Source organism: Narcine bancroftii, unplaced genomic scaffold, assembly GCF_036971445.1.
Source record: "Narcine bancroftii isolate sNarBan1 unplaced genomic scaffold, sNarBan1.hap1 Scaffold_157, whole genome shotgun sequence".
NCBI lineage: Eukaryota > Metazoa > Chordata > Chondrichthyes > Torpediniformes > Narcinidae > Narcine > Narcine bancroftii.
In genome coordinates this window covers 1,571,789-1,595,575 of record NW_027211892.1, presented here as the reverse complement: position 1 = coordinate 1,595,575, position 23,787 = coordinate 1,571,789, and the positions used below count along the sequence as shown (strand labels likewise).

Sequence of the window (23,787 nt, the reverse complement as noted above, 5' to 3'; positions counted from 1 at the left end):
CACTGCAGGACAGAGGGGAACCAAAGGGAGCAGGTGGTACAAGTTGGAAAAAATGGGGAATCGTGGGGAACACTGAAGAACACAGGGGAACCAAAGTAAGCAGGGGGAACAGATTGGAAAAAATGTGGAGAACCGTGAGGACAACTGCAGAACAGTGTGGAAACAAAGGGAACAGGGTGAAGGGATTAGAAAATGAAGGGAACCGTGGTGAACACTGCAGAACAGAGGGGAACCAAAGGACGCAGGGGGTACAGATTGGAAAAAGTGGGGAACCTTGTGGAAAAATGCAGAACAGAGGGGAACCAAAGGGAGCAGGGTGAAAGGATTGGAAAAACTGGGGAACCGTGGAGAACACTGCAGGACAGAGGGGAACCAAGGGAGCAGGGGGTACAGGTTAGAAAAAGTGGGGAATCATGGGGAACACTGCAGAATAGAGGGGAACCAAATGGAGCAGGGGCAACAGATTGTAAAAATTGGGGAACCGTGGGGTACACTGAAGAACAGTGGGAAACCAAAGGAACTAGGGGGAACGGATTTTTAAAAAGTGGGGAACCGTGGTGATCACTGCAGAATTGAGGGGAAGCATAGGAGCAGAAGAACAGAATGGAAAAAGTGGGGAATCGTGGTGAAAACTGCAGAACAGCGGTGAACCAAAGGAGTCAGGGGAAACAGATTGGAAAAATTGGGGAACCGTGTGGAAAAATGCAGAACAGTGGGTAACCAAAGAGAGAAGGGAGAACGGATTGGAAAATGTGGCGAACCGTGAGCAACACTGCAGAACAGAGGGGAAACAAAGGGAGCAGGGGGAAGAGTTTGGAAAAAGTGGGGAACCGTGGAGAACACTGCAGGAAAGAGGGGAACGAATGGGAGCAGGGGGAATGGATTAGAAAAAGTGGGGAAACATGGGAAACACTGCAGAACAGAGGTGAACGAAAGGGAGCAGGGCGAACATATTGGAAAAAAGTTGAGAAGTGGCGAACACTGCAGAACAGTGGGGAATCAAAGGGAGCAGGGGGATCAGATTGAAAAAAGTGGGGAACCGTATGGAAAAATGCAGAAGATTGGGAATCTAAAGGGAGCAGGGGGAAGGGATTGGAAAAAGTGGGGTACCGTGGGGAACACTGCAGGACAGAGGGGAACCAAAGGGAGCAGGGGGGACAGATTGCAAAAAGTGGGGAAGCATGGGGAACAATAAAGAACACAGGGGAACCAAAGGGAGCATGGGGAACAGATTGGAAAAAATGTGGAGAACTGTGGGGACAACTGCAGAACAGTGCGGAAACAAAGGGGACAGGGCGAAGGGATTAGAAAATGAAGGGAACCGTGGTGAACACTGCAGAACAGAGGGGAACCAAAGAAAGCAGGAGGTACAGATTGGAAAAAGTGGGGAACCTTGTGGAAAAATGCAGAACAGAGGGGAACCAAAGGGAGCAGGGTGAACAGATTCGAAAAAGTGTGCAACCTTGGGGAACACTGCAGAATAGAGGGGAACTAAACGGAGCATGGAGAAAAGAGTGGAAAAAGTGCGGAACCGTGGCAAACACTTCAAAAAAGTGGGGAACCAAAGGGAGCAGCGGGAACGGATTGGAAAAAGTGGGGAAAAGTGGGAAACACTGCAGAACTGAGGGGAATGAAAGGGAGCAGGGCGAACACATTGGAAAAAAGTTGAGAAGTGGGGAACACTGCAAAACAGTGGGGAATCAAAGGGAGCAGGGGGATCAGATTGGAAAAAGTGGGGAACCGTATGGAAAAATGCAGAAGATTGGGGAACCAAATGCAGCAGGGGGAACGGATTGGAAAAGGTGGAGAACTGTGGGGAACACTGCAGAACAGAGGGGAAGCAAAGGGAGAAGGGTGAACGGATTGGAAAAACTAGGGAATCGTGGGAAACACTGCAGTACAGAGGGGAACTAAAGGTAGCAGGGGGGACAGATTGGAAAAAATGTGGTGAACCGTGGGGAAAATGCAGAACAGAGGGGAACCAAAGGGAGCAGGGTGAAAGGATTGGAAAAACTGGAGAACCGTGGAGAACACTGCAGGACAGAGGGGAACCAAAGGGAGCAGGGGGTACAGGTTGGAAAAAGTGGCGAACCGTGGGGAACACTGCAGAATAGAGGGGAACCAAAGGGAGCAGGGTGAACAGATTCGAAAAAGTGTGCAACGTTGGGGAACGCAGCAGAAAAGAGGTGAACTAAAGGGAGCATGGAGAACATAATGGAAAAAGAGCGGAACCGTGCCGAACACTGCAAAACAGTGGGTAACGAAAGGGAGCAGCGGGAACGGATTGGAAAATGTGGGGAAACGTGGGAAAACGTGGGAAACACTGCAGAACAGAGGTGAACGAAAGGGAGCAGGGCGAACATATTGGAAAAAAGTTGAGAAGTGGCGAACACTGCAGAACAGTGGGGAATCAAAGGGAAAAGGGGGATCGGATTGGAAAAAGTGGGGAACCGTATGGAAAAATGCAGAAGAGTGGGGAAACAAAGGGAGCAGGGTGAAAGGATTGGAAAAACTGGGGAACCGTGGAGAACACTGCAGGACAGAGGGGAACCAAAGGGAGCAGGGGGTACAGGTTGGGAAAAGTGGCGAACCGTGGGGAACACTGCAGAATAGAGGGGAACCAAAGGGAGCAGGGTGAACAGATTCGAAAAAGTGTGCAACGTTGGGGAACACAGCAGAAAAGAGGGGAATTAAAGGGAGCATGGAGAACATATTGGAAAAAGAGCGGAACCGTGGCGAACACTGCAAAACAGTGGGTATCGAAAGGGAGCAGCGGGAACGGATTGGAAAATGTGGGGAAACGTGGGAAAACGTGGGAAACACTGCAGAACAAAGTGGAACGAGATGGAGCAGGGCGAACATATTGGAAAAAAGTTGAGAAGTGGGGCACACTGCAGAACAGTGGGGAATCAAAGGGAGCAGGGGGATCGGATTGGAAAGAGTAGGGTCCCGTATGGAAAAACGCAGAAGAGTGGGGAACCAAAGGGAGAAGGGGGAACGGATTGGAAAAAGTGGAGAACCGTGGGGAACACTGCAGGACAGAGGGGAACCAAAGGGAGCAGGTGGTACAAGTTGGAAAAAATGGGGAATCGTGGGGAACACTGAAGAACACAGGGGAACCAAAGGGAGCAGGGGGAACAGATTGGAAAAAATGTGGAGAACCGTGAGGACAACTGCAGAACAGTGTGGAAACAAAGGGAACAGGGCGAAGGGATTAGAAAATGAAGGGAACCGTGGTGAACACTGCAGAACAGAGGGGAACCAAAGGACGCAGGGTGAAAGGATTGGAAAAAGTGGGGAACCGTGCGGTACAATGCAGAACAGTGGGAAACCAAAGGGAGCAGGGGGAACAGATTTGAAAAAGTGGGGAACCGTGTGGAACACTGCAGAACTGAGGGGAACGAAAGGGAGCAGGGCAAACATATTGGAAAAAAGTTGAGAAGTGGGGAACACTGCAAAACAGTACGGAATCAAAGGGAGCAGGGGGATCAGATTGGAAAAAGTGGGGAACCGTATGGAAAAATGCAGAAGATTGGGGAACCAAATGGAGCAGGGGGAACGGATTGGAAAAGGTGGAGAACTGTGGGGAACACTGCAGAACAGAGGGGAAGCAAAGGGAGTAGGGTGAACGGATTGGAAAAACTGGGGAATCGTGGGGAACACTGCAGGACAGAGGGGAACTAAAGGTAGCAGGGGGAACAGATTGGAAAATATGTGGAGAACCGTGGGGAAACTGCAGAATAGAGGGGAACCAAAGGGAGCAGGGGGTAGAGGTTGGAAAAAGTGGGGAATCGTGGGGAGTTCTGCAGAACAGTGGGAAACCAATGGGAGCAGGGGGAAAGGATTGGCAAAAGTGAGGAACCGTGGGGAACACTGCAGAACAGAGGTGAACCTAAAGAAGCAGGGGGAACGGATTGGAAAAAGTAGGGAACCGTGTGAAAAAATGCAGAACAGAGGTGAACCAAAGGAAGTAGGAGGAATGGATTGGAAAAAGTGGGGAAACGTGGGGAACACTGCAGAGCAGAGGGGAACCATAGGGAGCAGGGGGTACAGAATGGAAAAATTGGGGAAACATGGGAAACACTGCAGAACAGAGGTGAACGAAAGGGAGCAGGGCGAACATATTGGAAAAATGTTGAGAAGTGGCGAACACTGCAGAACAGTGGGGAATCAAAGGGAGCAGGGGGATCAGATTGAAAAAAGTGGGGAACCGTATGGAAAAATGCAGAAGATTGGGAATCTAAAGGGAGCAGGGGGAAGGGATTGGAAAAAGTGGGGTACCGTGGGGAACACTTCAAAACAGTGGGGAACCAAAGGGAGCAGCGGGAACGGATTGGAAAAAGTGGGGAAAAGTGGGAAACACTGCAGAACTGAGGGGAATGAAAGGGAGCAGGGCGAACACATTGGAAAAAAGTTGAGAAGTGGGGAACACTGCAAAACAGTGGGGAATCAAAGGGAGCAGGGGGATCAGATTGGAAAAAGTGGGGAACCGTATGGAAAAATGCAGAAGATTGGGGAACCAAATGGAGCAGGGGGAACGGATTGGAAAAGGTGGAGAACTGTGGGGAACACTGCAGAACAGAGGGGAAGCAAAGGGAGAAGGGTGAACGGATTGGAAAAACTAGGGAATCGTGGGAAACACTGCAGTACAGAGGGGAACTAAAGGTAGCAGGGGGGACAGATTGGAAAAAATGTGGAGAACCGTGGGGAAAATGCAGAACAGAGGGGAACCAAAGGGAGCAGGGTGAAAGGATTGGAAAAACTGGAGAACCGTGGAGAACACTGCAGGACAGAGGGGAACCAAAGGGAGCAGGGGGTACAGGTTGGAAAAAGTGGCGAACCGTGGGGAACACTGCAGAATAGAGGGGAACCAAAGGGAGCAGGGTGAACAGATTCGAAAAAGTGTGCAACGTTGGGGAACACAGCAGAAAAGAGGTGAACTAAAGGGAGCATGGAGAACATAATGGAAAAAGAGCGGAACCGTGCCGAACACTGCAAAACAGTGCGTAACGAAAGGGAGCAGCGGGAACGGATTGGAAAATGTGGGGAAACGTGGGAAAACGTGGGAAACACTGCAGAACAGAGGTGAACGAAAGGGAGCAGGGCGAACATATTGGAAAAAAGTTGAGAAGTGGCGAACACTGCAGAACAGTGGGGAATCAAAGGGAAAAGGGGGATCGGATTGGAAAAAGTGGGGAACCGTATGGAAAAATGCAGAAGAGTGGGGAAACAAAGGGAGCAGGGTGAAAGGATTGGAAAAACTGGGGAACCGTGGAGAACACTGCATGACAGAGGGGAACCAAAGGGAGCAGGGGGCACAGGTTGGGAAAAGTGGCGAACCGTGGGGAACACTGCAGAATAGAGGGGAACCAAAGGGAGCAGGGTGAACAGATTCGAAAAAGTGTGCAACGTTGGGGAACACAGCAGAAAAGAGGGGAACTAAAGGGAGCATGGAGAACATATTGGAAAAAGAGCGGAACCGTGGCGAACACTGCAATACAGTGGGTATCGAAAGGGAGCAGCGGGAACGGATTGGAAAATGTGGGGAAACGTGGGAAAACGTGGGAAACACTGCAGAACAAAGTGGAACGAGATGGAGCAGGGCGAACATATTGGAAAAAAGTTGAGAAGTGGGGCACACTGCAGAACAGTGGGGAATCAAAGGGAGCAGGGGGATCGGATTAGATAGAGTAGGGTACCGTATGGAAAAACGCAGAAGAGTGGGGAACCAAAGGGAGAAGGGGGAACGGATTGGAAAAAGTGGAGAACCGTGGGGAACACTGCAGGACAGAGGGGAACCAAAGGGAGCAGGTGGTACAAGTTGGAAAAAATGGGGAATCGTGGGGAACACTGAAGAACACAGGGGAACCAAAGGGAGCAGGGGGAACAGATTGGAAAAAATGTGGAGAACCGTGAGGACAACTGCAGAACAGTGTGGAAACAAAGGGAACAGGGCGAAGGGATTAGAAAATGAAGGGAACCGTGGTGAACACTGCAGAACAGAGGGGAACCAAAGGACGCAGGGGGTACAGATTGGAAAAAGTTGGGAACCTTGTGGAAAAATGCAGAACAGAGGGGAACCAAAGGGAGCAGGGTGAAAGGATTGGAAAAAGTGGGGAACCGTGCGGTACAATGCAGAACAGCGGGAAACCAAAGGGAGCAGGGGGAACGGATTTGAAAAAGTGGGGAACCGTGGGGAACACTGCAGAACTGAGGGGAACGAAAGGGAGCAGGGCAAACATATTGGAAAAAAGTTGAGAAGTGGGGAACACTGCAAAACAGTACGGAATCAAAGGGAGCAGGGGGATCAGATTGGAAAAAGTGGGGAACCGTATGGAAAAATGCAGAAGATTGGGGAACCAAATGGAGCAGGGGGAACGGATTGGAAAAGGTGGAGAACTGTGGGGAACACTGCAGAACAGAGGGGAAGCAAAGGGAGTAGGGTGAACGGATTGGAAAAACTGGGGAATCGTGGGGAACACTGCAGGACAGAGGGGAACTAAAGGTAGCAGGGGGAACAGATTGGAAAATATGTGGAGAACCGTGGGGAAACTGCAGAATAGAGGGGAACCAAAGGGAGCAGGGGGTAGAGGTTGGAAAAAGTGGGGAATCGTGGGGAGTTCTGCAGAACAGTGGGAAACCAATGGGAGCAGGGGGAAAGGATTGGAAAAAGTGAGGAACCGTGGGGAACACTGCAGAACAGAGGTGAACCTAAAGAAGCAGGGGGAACGGATTGGAAAAAGTAGGGAACCGTGTGAAAAAATGCAGAACAGAGGTGAACCAAAGGAAGTAGGAGGAATGGATTGGAAAAAGTGGGGAAACGTGGGGAACACTGCAGAGCAGAGGGGAACCATAGGGAGCAGGGGGTACAGAATGGAAAAAATGTGGAGAATCGTGGGGAACACTGCATAAAGAGAGAACCAAAGGGAGCAGGGGGAACAGATTGGAAAAAATGTGGAGAACCGTGGGGAAACTGCAGAACAGAGGGGAACCAAAGGGAGCATGGGAACAGATTAGAAAAAATGTGGAGAATCATGGGGAACAATGCAGAACAGAGCGGAACCAAAGGGAGCAGGAGGAACAGCTCGGAAAAGTGGGGAACCGTGGGGAACACTGCAGAACAGAGGGGAACGAATGGGAACAAGGGGAACGGATTGGAAAAAGTGGGGAACCGTATCGAATAATGCAGAAGAGTGGGGAACCAAAGGGAGCAGGGGGTACAGGTTGGAAAAGTGGGGAATCATGGGAAACACTGCAGAATGGAGGGGAACCAAAGGGAGCAAGGGGTACAGATTGGAAGGAGTAGGGAAGTGTGGTGAACACTGAAGAACACAGGGGAACCAAAGGGAGCAGGGGTAACATATTGGAAAAATGTGGAGAACCGTGGGGAACAATGCAGAACAGAGCGGAACCAAAGGGAGCAGGGGGAACAGCTCGGAAAAGTGGGGAACCGTGGGGAACACTGCAGAACAGAGGGGAACGAATGGGAGCAGGGGGAACGGATTGGAAAAAGTGGGGAACCGTATCGAAAAATGCAGAAGAGTGGGGAACCAAAGGGAGCAGGGGGTACAGGTTGGAAAAATGGGGAATCGTGGGAAACACTGCAGAATGGAGGGGAACCAAAGGGAGCAGGGGGTACAGATAGGAAAAATGTGGAGAACCGTGGGGAACACTGCAGATCATAGCGGAACAAAATTGAGCAGGGGGAAGAGCTCGGAAAAGTGGGGAACGGTGGGGAACACTGCATAATAGAGCAGAACCAAACGGAACAGGGGGAACAGATTGGAAAAAGTGGGGAATCGTGGGGAGTTCTGCAGAACACTGGGGAACCAAAGGGAGCAGGGGGAATGGATATGAAAAAGTGGGGAACGTGGAGAACACTGCATGACAGACGTGAACGAAAGGGAGCAGGAGGTACAAGTTGGAAAACATGGGGAATCTTGGGGAACACTGAAGGACAGAGGGGAACGAAAGGGAGCAGGGTGAACAGATTCGAAAAAGTGTGCAAACTTGGGGAACACTGCAGAATAGAGGGGAACTAAACGGAGCATGGAGAAAAGAGTGGAAAAAGTGCGGAACCGTGGCAAACACTGCAAAATAGTGGGGAACCAAAGGCAGCAGCGGGAACGGATTGGAAAATGTGGGGAAACGTGGGAAACACTGCAGAACAGAGGGGAACGAAAGGGAGCAGGGCGAACATATTGAAAAAAAGTTGAGAAGTGGGGAACACTGCAGAACAGTGGGGAATCAAAGGGAGCAGGGGGGACAGATTTTAAAAAGTGGGGAAGCATGGGGAACACTAAAGAACACAGGGGAACCAAAGGGAGCAGGGGGGACAGATTGGAAAAAATGTGGAGAACCGTGGGGAAAATGCAGAACAGAGGGGAACCAAAGGGAGCAGGGTGAAAGGATTGGAAAAACTGGGGAACCGTGGAGAACACTGCAGGACAGAGGGGAACCAAAGGGAGCAGGGGGTACAGGTTAGAAAAAGTGGGGAATCGTGGGGAACACTGCAGAATAGAGGAGAACCAAATGGAGCACGGGGAAGAGTTTGGAAAAAGTGGGGAACCGTGGAGAACACTGCAGGAAAGAGGGGAACGAATGGGAGCAGGGGGAATGGATTAGAAAAAGTGGGGAAACATGGGAAATACTGCAGAACAGAGATGAACGAAAGGGAGCAGGGCGAACATATTGGAAAAAAGTTGAGAAATGGGGAACACTGCAGAACAGTGGGGAATCAAAGGGAGCAGGGGGATCAGATTGAAAAAAGTGGGGAACCGTATGGAAAAATGCAGAAGAGTGGGGAACTAAAGGGAGCAGGGGGAACGGAATGGAAAAAGTGGGGTACCGTGGGGAACACTGCAGGACAGAGGGGAACCAAAGGAAGCAGGGGGGACAGATTGCAAAAAGTGGGGAAGCATGGGGAACACTAAAGAACACAGGGGAACCAAAGGGAGCAGGGGGGACAGATTGGAAAAAATGAGGAGAACCGTGGGGAAAATGCAGAACAGAGGGGTACCAAAGGGAGCAAGGGGTACAGGTTGGAAAAAGTGGCGAACTGTGGGGAACACTGCAGAATAGAGGGGAACCAAAGGGAGCAGAGTGAACAGATCGAAAAAATGTGCAACGTTGGGGAACACAGCAGAAAAGAGGGGAACTAAAGGGAGCATGGAGAACATATTGGAAAAAGAGTGGAACCGTGGCGAACACTGCAAAACAGTGGGTAACGAAAGGGAGCAGCGGGAACGGATTGGAAAATGTGGGGAAACGAGGGAAAACGTGGGAAACAATTCAGAACAGAGTGGAACGAAAGGGAGCAGGGCGAACATATTGGAAAAAAGTTGAGAAGTGGGGCACACTTCAGAACAGTGGGGAATCAAAGGGAGCAGGGGGATCGGATTGGAAAAAGTGGGGAACCGTATGGAAAAATGCAGAAGAGTGGGGAACCAAAGGGAGCATGGGGAACAGATTGGAAAAAATGTGGAGAACTGTGGGGACAACTGCAGAACAGTGCGGAAACAAAGGGAACAGGGCGAAGGGATTAGAAAATGAAGGGAACCGTGGTGAACACTGCAGAACAGAGGGGAACCAAAGGAAGCAGGGGGTACGGATTAGAAAAAGTGGGGAACCTTGTGGAAAAATGCAGAACAGAGGGGAACCAAAGGGAGCATGGTGAAAGGATTGGAAAAAGTGGGGAACCGTGCGGTACAATGCAGAACAGTGGGAAACCAAAGGGAGCAGGGGGAACGGATTTGAAAAAGTGGGGAACCGTGGGGAACACTGCAGAACTGAGGGGAACGAAAGAGAGCAGGGCAAACATATTGGAAAAAAGTTGGGAAGTGGGGAACACTGCAAAACAGTACGGAATCAAAGGGAGCAGGGGGATCAGATTGGAAAAAGTGGGGAACCGTATGGAAAAATGCAGAAGATTGGGGAACCAAATGGAGCAGGGCGAACGGATTGGAAAAGGTGGAGAACTGTGGGGAACACTGCAGAACAGAGGGGAAGCAAAGGGAGTAGGGTGAACGGATTGGAAAAACTGGGGAATCGTGGGGAACACTGCAGGACAGAGGGGAACTAAAGGTAGCAGGGGGAACAGATTGGAAAATATGTGGAGAACCGTGGGGAAACTGCAGAATAGAGGGGAACCAAAGGGAGCAGGGGGTAGAGGTTGGAAAAAGTGGGGAATCGTGGGGAGTTCTGCAGAACAGTGGGAAACCAATGGGAGCAGGGGGAAAGGATTGGAAAAAGTGAGGAACCGTGGGGAACACTGCAGAACAGAGGTGAACCTAAAGAAGCAGGGGGAACGGATTGGAAAAAGTAGGGAACCGTGTGAAAAAATGCAGAACAGAGGTGAACCAAAGGAAGTAGGAGGAATGGATTGGAAAAAGTGGGGAAACGTGGGGAACACTGCAGAGCAGAGGGGAACCATAGGGAGCAGGGGGTACAGAATGGAAAAAATGTGGAGAATCGTGGGGAACACTGCATAAAGAGAGAACCAAAGGGAGCAGGGGGAACGTATTGGAAAAAGTGGGGAAGCGTACGGAACACTGCAGAACAGAGGGGAACCAAAGGGAGCAGGGGGAACAGATTGGAAAAAATGTGGAGAACCGTGGGGAAACTGCAGAACAGAGGGGAACCAAAGGGAGCATGGGAACAGATTAGAAAAAATGTGGAGAATCATGGGGAACAATGCAGAACAGAGCGGAACCAAAGGGAGCAGGAGGTACAGCTCGGAAAAGTGGGGAACCGTGGGGAACACTGCAGAACAGAGGGGAACGAATGGGAGCAAGGGGAACGGATTGGAAAAAGTGGGGAACCGTATCGAAAAATGCAGAAGAGTGGGGAACCAAAGGGAGCAGGGGGAACAGATTGGAAAAATTGGGGAACCGTGTGGAAAAATGCAGAACAGTGGGTAACCAAAGAGAGAAGGGAGAACGGATTGGAAAATGTGGAGAACCGTGAGCAACACTGCAGAACAGAGGGGAAACAAAGGGAGCAGGGGGAAGAGTTTGGAAAAAGTGGGGAACCGTGGAGAACACTGCAGGAAAGAGGGGAACGAATGGGAGCAGGGGGAATGGATTAGAAAAAGTGGGGAAACATGGGAAACACTGCAGAACAGAGGTGAACGAAAGGGAGCAGGGCGAACATATTGGAAAAAAGTTGAGAAGTGGGGCACACTGCAGAGCAGTGGGGAATCAAAGGGAGCAGGGGAATCAGATTGAAAAAAGTGGGGAACCGTATGGAAAAATGCAGAAGATTGGGAAACTAAAGGGAGCAGGGGGAAGGGATTGGAAAAAGTGGGGTACCGTGGGAACACCGCAGGACAGAGGGGAACCAAAGGGAGCAGGGGGGACAGATTGCAAAAAGTGGGGAAGCATGGGGAACAATAAAGAACACAGGGGAAACAAAGGGAGCAGGGGGGACAGATTGGAAAAAATGTGGAGAACCGTGGGGAAAATGCAGAACAGAGGGGAACCACAGGGAGCAGGGTGAAAGGATTAGAAAAACTGGGGAACCGTGGAGAACACTGCAGGACAGAGGGGAACGAAAGGGGGCAGCGGGAACGGATTGGAAAATGTGGGGAAACTTGGGAAAACGTGGGAAACACTGCAGAACAGAGTGGAACGAAAGGGAGCAGGACGAACATATTGGAAAAAAGTTGAGAAGTGGGGCACACTGCAGAACAGTGGGGAATCAAAGAGAGCAGGGGGATCGGATTGGAAAAAGTGGGGAACCGTATGGATAAATGCAGAAGAATGAGGAACCAAAGGGAGCAGGGGGAACGGATTGGAAAAAGTGGAGAACCGTGGGGAACACTGCAGGACAGAGGGGAACCAAAGGGAGCAGGGGGTACAGGTTGGAAAAAATGGGAAATCGTGGGGAACACTGAAGAACACAGGGGAACCAAAGGGAACATGGGGAACAGATTGGAAAAAATGTGGAGAACTGTGGGGACAACTGCAGAACAGTGCGGAACCAAAGCGGACAGGGCGAAGGGATTAGAAAATGAAGGGAACCGTGGTGAACACTGCAGAACAGAGGGGAACCAAAGGAAGCAGGGGGTACGGATTGGAAAAAGTGGGGAACCTTGTGGAAAAATGCAGAACAGGGGGAACCAAAGGGAGCAGGTTGAAAGGATTGGAAAAAGTGGGGAACCGTGCGGTACACTGCAGAACAGTGGGAAACCAAAGGGAGAAGGGGGAACGGATTTGAAAAAGTGGGGAACCGTGGGGAGCACTGCAGAACAGAAGGGAACCAAAGGAGCAGGGGAAACAGAATGGAAAAAGTGGGGAACCGTGGGGAACACTGCAGAACAGAGGGGAACCAAAGGAGCAGGGGGAACAGAATGGAAAAAGTGGGGAACCGTGGGGAACACTGCAGAACGGAGGGGAACCAAAGGAGCAGGGGGAACAGATTGGAAATAAGTTGGGAACCGTGTGGAACACTGCAGAACAGAGGGGAACGAATGGGAGCAGGGGGAATGGATTGGAAAAAGTGGGGAACCGTGCGGTACACTGCAGAACAGTGGGAAACCAAAGGGAGAAGGGGGAACGGATTTGAAAAAGTGGGGAACCGTGGGGAACACTGCAGAACAGAAGGGAACCAAAGGTGCAGGGGAAACAGAATGGAAAAAGTGGGGAACCGTGGGGAACACTGCAGAACAGAGGGGAACCAAAGGAGCAGGGGGAACAGAATGGAAAAAGTGGGGAACCGTGGGGAACACTGCAGAACGGAGGGGAACCAAAGGAGCAGGGGGAACAGATTGGAAATAAGTTGGGAACTGTGTGGAACACTGCAGAACAGAGGGGAACGAATGGGAGCAGGGGGAATGGATTGGAAAAAGTGGGAAGCAGTGGGGAAAACTGCAGGACCGAGGGGAACCAAAGGGAGCAGGGGTAACGGATTGGAAAAAGTGGGGAACCGTATCGAAAAATGCAGAAGAGTGGGGAACCAAAGGGAGCAGGGGGAATGGATTGGATAAAGTGGGGAATCGTGGGGAACACTGCAGGACAGAGAGGAACCAAAGGGAGCAGGGGGTGCAGGTTGGAAAAGTGGGGAATCATGGAAAACACTGCAGAATGGAGGGGAACCAAAGGGAGCAGGGGGAACAGATTGGAAGGAGTGGGGAAGCGTGGTGAACACTGAAGAACACAGGGGAACCAAAGGGAGCAGGGGGAACAGATTGGAAAAAATGTGGAGAACCGTGGGGAACACTGCAGAACACTGCGGAACAAAATTGAGCAGGGGGAACAGCTCGGAAAAGTGGGGAACCGTGGGGAACACTGCATAATAGAGCAGAACCAAACGGAGCAGGGGGAACAGATTGGAAAAAGTGGGGAATCGTGGGGAGTTCTGCAGAACACTGGGGAACCAAAGGGAGCACGGGGAATGGATTTGAAAAAGTGGGGAACGTGGAGAACAATGCAGGACAGACGTGAACGAAAGGGAGCAGGAGCTACAAGTTGGAAAACGTGGGGAATCTTGGGGAACACTGCACGACAGAGGGGAACCAAAGGGAGCAGGGTGAACAGATTCGAAAAAGTGTGCAAACTTGGGGAACACTGCAGAATAGAGGGGAACTAAACGGAGCATGGTGAAAAGAGTGGAAAAAGTGCGGAACCGTGGCGAACACTGCAAAACAGTGGGGAACCAAAGAGAGCAGCGGGAACGGATTGGAAAGAGTGGGGAAAAGTGGGAAACACTGCAGAACTGAGGGGAACGAAAGGGAGCAGGGCGAACATATTGGAAAAAAGTTGAGAAGTGGGGAACACTGCAAAACAGTGGGGAATCAAAAGGAGCAGGGGGATCAGATTGGAAAAAGTGGGGTACCGTGGGGAACACTGCAGGACAGAGGGGAACCAAAGGAAGCAGGGGGGACAGATTGCAAAAAGTGGGGAAGCATGGGGAACACTAAAGAACACAGGGGAACAAAAGGGAGCAGGGGGGACAGATTGGAAAAAATGTGGAGAACCGTGGGGAAAATGCAGAACAGAGGGGAACCAAAGGGAGCAGGGTGAAAGGATTTGAAAAACTGGGGAACCATGTTGAACACTGCAGGACAGAGGGGAACCAAAGGGAGCAGGGGCTACAGGTTGGAAAAAGTGGCGAACCGTGGGGAACACTGCAGAACAGTGCGGAAACAAAGGGAACAGGGCGAAGGGATTAGAAAATGAAGGTAACCGTGGTGAACACTGCAGAACAGAGGGGAACCAAGGGAAGCAGGGGGTACGGAATGGAAAAAGTGGGGAACCTTGTGGAAAAATGCAGAACAGAGGGGAACCAAAGGGAGAAGGGTGAACGGATTGGAAAAACTAGGGAATCGTGGGAAACACTGCAGTACAGAGGGGAACTAAAGGTAGCAGGGGGGACAGATTGGAAAAAATGTGGAGAACCGTGGGGAAAATGCAGAACAGAGGGGAACCAAAGGGAGCAGGGTGAAAGGATTGGAAAAACTGGAGAACCGTGGAGAACACTGCAGGACAGAGGGGAACCAAAGGGAGCAGGGGGTACAGGTTGGAAAAAGTGGCGAACCGTGGGGAACACTGCAGAATAGAGGGGAACCAAAGGGAGCAGGGTGAACAGATTCGAAAAAGTGTGCAACGTTGGGGAACACAGCAGAAAAGAGGTGAACTAAAGGGAGCATGGAGAACATAATGGAAAAAGAGCGGAACCGTGCCGAACACTGCAAAACAGTGGGTAACGAAAGGGAGCAGCGGGAACGGATTGGAAAATGTGAGGAAACGTGGGAAAACGTGGGAAACACTGCAGAACAGAGGTGAACGAAAGGGAGCAGGGCGAACATATTGGAAAAAAGTTGAGAAGTGGCGAACACTGCAGAACAGTGGGGAATCAAAGGGAAAAGGGGGATCGGATTGGAAAAAGTGGGGAACCGTATGGAAAAATGCAGAAGAGTGGGGAAACAAAGGGAGCAGGGTGAAAGGATTGGAAAAACTGGGGAACCGTGGAGAACACTGCAGGACAGAGGGGAACCAAAGGGAGCAGGGGGTACAGGTTGGGAAAAGTGGCGAACCGTGGGGAACACTGCAGAATAGAGGGGAACCAAAGGGAGCAGGGTGAACAGATTCGAAAAAGTGTGCAACGTTGGGGAACACAGCAGAAAAGAGGGGAACTAAAGGGAGCATGGAGAACATATTGGAAAAAGAGCGGAACCGTGGCGAACACTGCAAAACAGTGGGTATCGAAAGGGAGCAGCGGGAACGGATTGGAAAATGTGGGGAAACGTGGGAAAACGTGGGAAACACTGCAGAACAAAGTGGAACGAGATGGAGCAGGGCGAACATATTGTAAAAAAGTTGAGAAGTGGGGCACACTGCAGAACAGTGGGGAATCAAAGGGAGCAGGGGGATCGGATTAGAAAGAGTAGGGTACCGTATGGAAAAACGCAGAAGAGTGGGGAACCAAAGGGAGAAGGGGGAACGGATTGGAAAAAGTGGAGAACCGTGGGGAACACTGCAGGACAGAGGGGAACCAAAGGGAGCAGGTGGTACAAGTTGGAAATAATGGGGAATCGTGGGGAACACTGAAGAACACAGGGGAACCAAAGGGAGCAGGGGGAACAGATTGGAAAAAATGTGGAGAACCGTGAGGACAACTGCAGAACAGTGTGGAAACAAAGGGAACAGGGCGAAGGGATTAGAAAATGAAGGGAACCGTGGTGAACACTGCAGAACAGAGGGGAACCAAAGGACGCAGGGGGTACAGATTGGAAAAAGTTGGGAACCTTGTGGAAAAATGCAGAACAGAGGGGAACCAAAGGGAGCAGGGTGAAAGGATTGGAAAAAGTGGGGAACCGTGCGGTACAATGCAGAACAGTGGGAAACCAAAGGGAGCAGGGGGAACGGATTTGAAAAAGTGGGGAACCGTGGGGAACACTGCAGAACTGAGGGGAACGAAAGGGAGCAGGGCAAACATATTGGAAAAAAGTTGAGAAGTGGGGAACACTGCAAAACAGTACGGAATCAAAGGGAGCAGGGGGATCAGATTGGAAAAAGTGGGGAACCGTATGGAAAAATGCAGAAGATTGGGGAACCAAATGGAGCAGGGGGAACGGATTGGAAAAGGTGGAGAACTGTGGGGAACACTGCAGAACAGAGGGGAAGCAAAGGGAGTAGGGTGAACGGATTGGAAAAACTGGGGAATCGTGGGGAACACTGCAGGACAGAGGGGAACTAAAGGTAGCAGGGGGAACAGATTGGAAAATATGTGGAGAACCGTGGGGAAACTGCAGAATAGAGGGGAACCAAAGGGAGCAGGGGGTAGAGGTTGGAAAAAGTGGGGAATCGTGGGGAGTTCTGCAGAACAGTGGGAAACCAATGGGAGCAGGGGGAAAGGATTGGAAAAAGTGAGGAACCGTGGGGAACACTGCAGAACAGAGGTGAACCTAAAGAAGCAGGGGGAACGGATTGGAAAAAGTAGGGAACCGTGTGAAAAAATGCAGAACAGAGGTGAACCAAAGGAAGTAGGAGGAATGGATTGGAAAAAGTGGGGAAACGTGGGGAACACTGCAGAGCAGAGGGGAACCATAGGGAGCAGGGGGTACAGAATGGAAAAATTGGGGAAACATGGGAAACACTGCAGAACAGAGGTGAACGAAAGGGAGCAGGGCGAACATATTGGAAAAAAGTTGAGAAGTGGCGAACACTGCAGAACAGTGGGGAATCAAAGGGAGCAGGGGGATCAGATTGAAAAAAGTGGGGAACCGTATGGAAAAATGCAGAAGATTGGGAATCTAAAGGGAGCAGGGGGAAGGGATTGGAAAAAGTGGGGTACCGTGGGGAACACTGCAGGACAGAGGGGAACCAAAGGGAGCAGGGGGGACAGATTGCAAAAAGTGGGGAAGCATGGGAAACAATAAAGAACACAGGGGAACCAAAGGGAGCATGGGGAACAGATTGGAAAAAATGTGGAGAACTGTGGGGACAACTGCAGAACAGTGCGGAAACAAAGGGGACAGGGCGAAGGGATTAGAAAATGAAGGGAACCGTGGTGAACACTGCAGAACAGAGGGGAACCAAAGAAAGCAGGAGGTACAGATTGGAAAAAGTGGGGAACCTTGTGGAAAAATGCAGAACAGAGGGGAACCAAAGGGAGCAGGGTGAACAGATTCGAAAAAGTGTGCAACCTTGGGGAACACTGCAGAATAGAGGGGAACTAAACGGAGCATGGAGAAAAGAGTGGAAAAAGTGCGGAACCGTGGCGAACACTTCAAAACAGTGGGGAACTAAAGGGAGCAGCGGGAACGGATTGGAAAAAGTGGGGAAAAGTGGGAAACACTGCAGAACTGAGGGGAATGAAAGGGAGCAGGGCTAACACATTGGAAAAAAGTTGAGAAGTGGGGAACACTGCAAAACAGTGGGGAATCAAAGGGAGCAGGGGGATCAGATTGGAAAAAGTGGGGAACCGTATGGAAAAATGCAGAAGATTGGGGAACCAAATGGAGCAGGGGGAACGGATTGGAAAAGGTGGAGAACTGTGGGGAACACTGCAGAACAGAGGGGAAGCAAAGGGAGAAGGGTGAACGGATTGGAAAAACTAGGGAATCGTGGGAAACACTGCAGTACAGAGGGGAACTAAAGGTAGCAGGGGGGACAGATTGGAAAAAATGTGGAGAACCGTGGGGAAAATGCAGAACAGAGGGGAACCAAAGGGAGCAGGGTGAAAGGATTGGAAAAACTGGAGAACCGTGGAGAACACTGCAGGACAGAGGGGAACCAAAGGGAGCAGGGGGTACAGGTTGGAAAAAGTGGCGAACCGTGGGGAACACTGCAGAATAGAGGGGAACCAAAGGGAGCAGGGTGAACAGATTCGAAAAAGTGTGCAACATTGGGGAACACAGCAGAAAAGAGGTGAACTAAAGGGAGCATGGAGAACATAATGGAAAAAGAGCGGAACCGTGCCGAACACTGCAAAACAGTGGGTAACGAAAGGGAGCAGCGGGAACGGATTGGAAAATGTGGGGAAACGTGGGAAAACGTGGGAAACACTGCAGAACAGAGGTGAACGAAAGGGAGCAGGGCGAACATATTGGAAAAAAGTTGAGAAGTGGCGAACACTGCAGAACAGTGGGGAATCAAAGGGAAAAGGGGGATCGGATTGGAAAAAGTGGGGAACCGTATGGAAAAATGCAGAAGAGTGGGGAAACAAAGGGAGCAGGGTGAAAGGATTGGAAAAACTGGGGAACCGTGGAGAACACTGCAGGACAGAGGGGAACCAAAGGGAGCAGGGGGTACAGGTTGGGAAAAGTGGCGAACCGTGGGGAACACTGCAGAATAGAGGGGAACCAAAGGGAGCAGGGTGAACAGATTCGAAAAAGTGTGCAACGTTGGGGAACACAGCAGAAAAGAGGGGAACTAAAGGGAGCATGGAGAACATATTGGAAAAAGAGCGGAACCGTGGCGAACACTGCAAAACAGTGGGTATCGAAAGGGAGCAGCGGGAACGGATTGGAAAATGTGGGGAAACGTGGGAAAACGTGGGAAACACTGCAGAACAAAGTGGAACGAGATGGAGCAGGGCGAACATATTGGAAAAAAGTTGAGAAGTGGGGCACACTGCAGAACAGTGGGGAATCAAAGGGAGCAGGGGGATCGGATTAGAAAGAGTAGGGTACCGTATGGAAAAACGCAGAAGAGTGGGGAAGCAAAGGGAGAAGGGGGAACGGATTGGAAAAAGTGGAGAACCGTGGGGAACACTGCAGGACAGAGGGGAACCAAAGGGAGCAGGTGGTACAAGTTGGAAAAAATGGGGAATCGTGGGGAACACTGAAGAACACAGGGGAACCAAAGGGAGCAGGGGGAACAGATTGGAAAAAATGTGGAGAACCGTGAGGACAACTGCAGAACAGTGTGGAAACAAAGGGAACAGGGCGAAGGGATTAGAAAATGAAGGGAACCGTGGTGAACACTGCAGAACAGAGGGGAACCAAAGGACGCAGGGGGTACAGATTGGAAAAAGTGGGGAACCTTGTGGAAAAATGCAGAACAGAGGGGAACCAAAGGGAGCAGGGTGAAAGGATTGGAAAAAGTGGGGAACCGTGCGGTACAATGCAGAACAGTGGGAAACCAAAGGGAGCAGGGGGAACGGATTTGAAAAAGTGGGGAACCGTGGGGAACACTGCAGAACTGAGGGGAACGAAAGGGAGCAGGGCAAACATATTGGAAAAAAGTTGAGAAGTGGGGAACACTGCAAAACAGTACGGAATCAAAGGGAGCATGGGGATCAGATTGGAAAAAGTGGGGAACCGTATGGAAAAATGCAGAAGATTGGGGAACCAAATGGAGCAGGGGGAACGGATTGGAAAAGGTGGAGAACTGTGGGGAACACTGCAGAACAGAGGGGAAGCAAAGGGAGTAGGGTGAACGGATTGGAAAAACTGGGGAATCGTGGGGAACACTGCAGGACAGAGGGGAACTAAAGGTAGCAGGGGGAACAGATTGGAAAATATGTGGAGAACCGTGGGGAAACTGCAGAATAGAGGGGAACCAAAGGGAGCAGGGGGTAGAGGTTGGAAAAAGTGGGGAATCGTGGGGAGTTCTGCAGAACAGTGGGAAACCAATGGGAGCAGGGGGAAAGGATTGGAAAAAGTGAGGAACCGTGGGGAACACTGCAGAACAGAGGTGAACCTAAAGAAGCAGGGGGAACGGATTGGAAAAAGTAGGGAACCGTGTGAAAAAATGCAGAACAGAGGTGAACCAAAGGAAGTAGGAGGAATGGATTGGAAAAAGTGGGGAAACGTGGGGAACACTGCAGAGCAGAGGGGAACCATAGGGAGCAGGGGGTACAGAATGGAAAAAATGTGGAGAATCGGGGGGAACACTGCATAAAGAGAGAACCAAAGGGAGCAGGGGGAACGTATTGGAAAAAGTGGGGAAGCGTACGGAACACTGCAGAACAGAGGGGAACCAAAGGGAGCAGGGGGAACAGATTGGAAAAAATGTGGAGAACCGTGGGGAAACTGCAGAACAGAGGGGAACCAAAGGGAGCATGGGAACAGATTAGAAAAAATGTGGAGAATCATGGGGAACAATGCAGAACAGAGCGGAACCAAAGGGAGCAGGAGGTACAGCTCGGAAAAGTGGGGAACCGTGGGGAACACTGCAGAACAGAGGGGAACGAATGGGAGCAAGGGGAACGGATTGGAAAAAGTGGGGAACCGTATCGAAAAATGCAGAAGAGTGGGGAACCAAAGGGAGCAGGGGGAACAGATTGGAAAAATTGGGGAACCGTGTGGAAAAATGCAGAACAGTGGGTAACCAAAGAGAGAAGGGAGAACGGATTGGAAAATGTGGAGAACCGTGAGCAACACTGCAGAACAGAGGGGAAACAAAGGGAGCATGGGGAAGAGTTTGGAAAAAGTGGGGAACCGTGGAGAACACTGCAGGAAAGAGGGGAACGAATGGGAGCAGGGGGAATGGATTAGAAAAAGTGGGGAAACATGGGAAACACTGCAGAACAGAGGTGAACGAAAGGGAGCAGGGCGAACATATTGGAAAAAAGTTGAGAAGTGGGGCACACTGCAGAGCAGTGGGGAATCAAAGGGAGCAGGGGAATCAGATTGAAAAAAGTGGGGAACCGTATGGAAAAATGCAGAAGATTGGGAATCTAAAGGGAGCAGGGGGAAGGGATTGGAAAAAGTAGAATACCGTGGGAACACCGCAGGACAGAGGGGAACCAAAGGGAGCAGGGGGGACAGATTGCAAAAAGTGGGGAAGCATGGCGAACAATAAAGAACACAGGGGAAACAAAGGGAGCAGGGGGGACAGATTGGAAAAAATGTGGAGAACCGTGGGGAAAATGCAGAACAGAGGGGAACCACAGGGAGCAGGGTGAAAGGATTAGAAAAACTGGGGAACCGTGGAGAACACTGCAGGACAGAGGGGAACGAAAGGGGGCAGCGGGAACGGATTGGAAAATGTGGGGAAACTTGGGAAAACGTGGGAAACACTGCAGAACAGAGTGGAACGAAAGGGAGCAGGACGAACATATTGGAAAAAAGTTGAGAAGTGGGGCACACTGCAGAACAGTGGGGAATCAAAGAGAGCAGGGGGATCGGATTGGAAAAAGTGGGGAACCGTATGGATAAATGCAGAAGAATGAGGAACCAAAGGGAGCAGGGGGAACGGATTGGAAAAAGTGGAGAACCGTGGGGAACACTGCAGGACAGAGGGGAACCAAAGGGAGCAGGGGGTACAGGTTGGAAAAAATGGGAAATCGTGGGGAACACTGAAGAACACAGGAGAACCAAAGGGAACATGGGGAACAGATTGGAAAAAATGTGGAGAACTGTGGGGACAACTGCAGAACAGTGCGGAACCAAAGGAGACAGGGCGAAGGGATTAGAAAATGAAGGGAACCGTGGTGAACACTGCAGAACAGAGGGGAACCAAAGGAAGCAGGGGGTACGGATTGGAAAAAGTGGGGAACCTTGTGGAAAAATGCAGAACAGGGGGAACCAAAGGGAGCAGGTTGAAAGGATTGGAAAAAGTGGGGAACCGTGCGGTACACTGCAGAACAGTGGGAAACCAAAGGGAGAAGGGGGAACGGATTTGAAAAAGTGGGGAACCGTGGGGAACACTGCAGAACAGAAGGGAACCAAAGGAGCAGGGGAAACAGAATGGAAAAAGTGGGGAACCGTGGGGAACACTGCAGAACAGAGGGGAACCAAAGGAGCAGGGGGAACAGAATGGAAAAAGTGGGGAACCGTGGGGAACACTGCAGAACGGAGGGGAACCAAAGGAGCAGGGGGAACAGATTGGAAATAAGTTGGGAACCGTGTGGAACACTGCAGAACAGAGGGGAACGAATGGGAGCAGGGGGAATGGATTGGAAAAAGTGGGGAACCGTGCGGTACACTGCAGAACAGTGGGAAACCAAAGGGAGAAGGGGGAACGGATTTGAAAAAGTGGGGAACCGTGGGGAACACTGCAGAACAGAAGGGAACCAAAGGTGCAGGGGAAACAGAATGGAAAAAGTGGGGAACCGTGGGGAACACTGCAGAACAGAGGGGAACCAAAGGAGCAGGGGGAACAGAATGGAAAAAGTGGGGAACCGTGGGGAACACTGCAGAACGGAGGGGAACCAAAGGAGCAGGGGGAACAGATTGGAAATAAGTTGGGAACCGTGTGGAACACTGCAGAACAGAGGGGAACGAATGGGAGCAGGGGGAATGGATTGGAAAAAGTGGGAAGCAGTGGGGAAAACTGCAGGACCGAGGGGAACCAAAGGGAGCAGGGGTAACGGATTGGAAAAAGTGGGGAACCGTATCGAAAAATGCAGAAGAGTGGGGAACCAAAGGGAGCAGGGGGAATGGATTGGATAAAGTGGGGAATCGTGGGGAACACTGCAGGACAGAGAGGAACCAAAGGGAGCAGGGGGTGCAGGTTGGAAAAGTGGGGAATCATGGAAAACACTGCAGAATGGAGGGGAACCAAAGGGAGCAGGGGGTACAGATTGGAAGGAGTGGGGAAGCGTGGTGAACACTGAAGAACACAGGGGAACCAAAGGGAGCAGGGGGAACAGATTGGAAAAAATGTGGAGAACCGTGGGGAACACTGCAGAACACTGCGGAACAAAATTGAGCAGGGGGAACAGCTCGGAAAAGTGGGGAACCGTGGGGAACACTGCATAATAGAGCAGAACCAAACGGAGCAGGGGGAACAGATTGGAAAAAGTGGGGAATCGTGGGGAGTTCTGCAGAACACTGGGGAACCAAAGGGAGCACGGGGAATGGATTTGAAAAAGTGGGGAACGTGGAGAACAATGCAGGACAGACGTGAACGAAAGGGAGCAGGAGCTACAAGTTGGAAAACGTGGGGAATCTTGGGGAACACTGCACGACAGAGGGGAACCAAAGGGAGCAGGGTGAACAGATTCGAAAAAGTGTGCAAACTTGGGGAACACTGCAGAATAGAGGGGAACTAAACAGAGCATGGTGAAAAGAGTGGAAAAAGTGCGGAACCGTGGCGAACACTGCAAAACAGTGGGGAACCAAAGAGAGCAGCGGGAACGGATTGGAAAGAGTGGGGAAAAGTGGGAAACACTGCAGAACTGAGGGGAACGAAAGGGAGCAGGGCGAACATATTGGAAAAAAGTTGAGAAGTGGGGAACACTGCAAAACAGTGGGGAATCAAAGGGAGCAGGGGGATCAGATTGGAAAAAGTGGGGAACCGTATGGAAAAATGCAGAAGAGTGGGGAACTAAAGGGAGCAGGGGGAACGGATTGGAAAAACTGGGGTACCGTGGGGAACACTGCAGGACAGAGGGGAACCAAAGGAAGCAGGGGGGACAGATTGCAAAAAGTGGGGAAGCATGGGGAACACTGCAGAACAGTGCGGAAACAAAGGGAACAGGGCGAAGGGATTAGAAAATGAAGGTAACCGTGGTGAACACTGCAGAACAGTGGGGAACCAAGGGAAGCAGGGGGTACGGATTGGAAAAAGTGGGGAACCTTGTGGAAAAATGCAGAACAGAGGGGAACCAAAGGGAGCAGGGTGAAAGGATTGGAAAAACTGGGGGACCGTGGAGAACACTGCAGGACAGAGGGGAACCAAAGGGAGCATGGGGAACAGATTGGAAAAAATGTGGAGAACTGTGGGGACAACTGCAGAACAGTGCGGAAACAAAGGGAACAGGGCGAAGGGATTAGAAAATGAAGTGAACCGTGGTGAACACTGCAGAACAGAGGGGAACCAAAGGAAGCAGGGGGTACGGATTGGAAAAAGTGGGGAACCTTGTGGAAAAATGCAGAACAGAGGGGAACCAAAG

General features: G+C 51.0%; 1 long non-coding RNA gene across 1 annotated transcript in view; it reads right to left on the bottom strand.

Annotated features, from left to right (window-relative positions):
* LOC138750511 (uncharacterized) overlaps positions 1-23,787 on the bottom strand; it is a 503,134-nt gene that overhangs the window by 268,477 nt on the left and 210,870 nt on the right. The window lies entirely within an intron of this gene.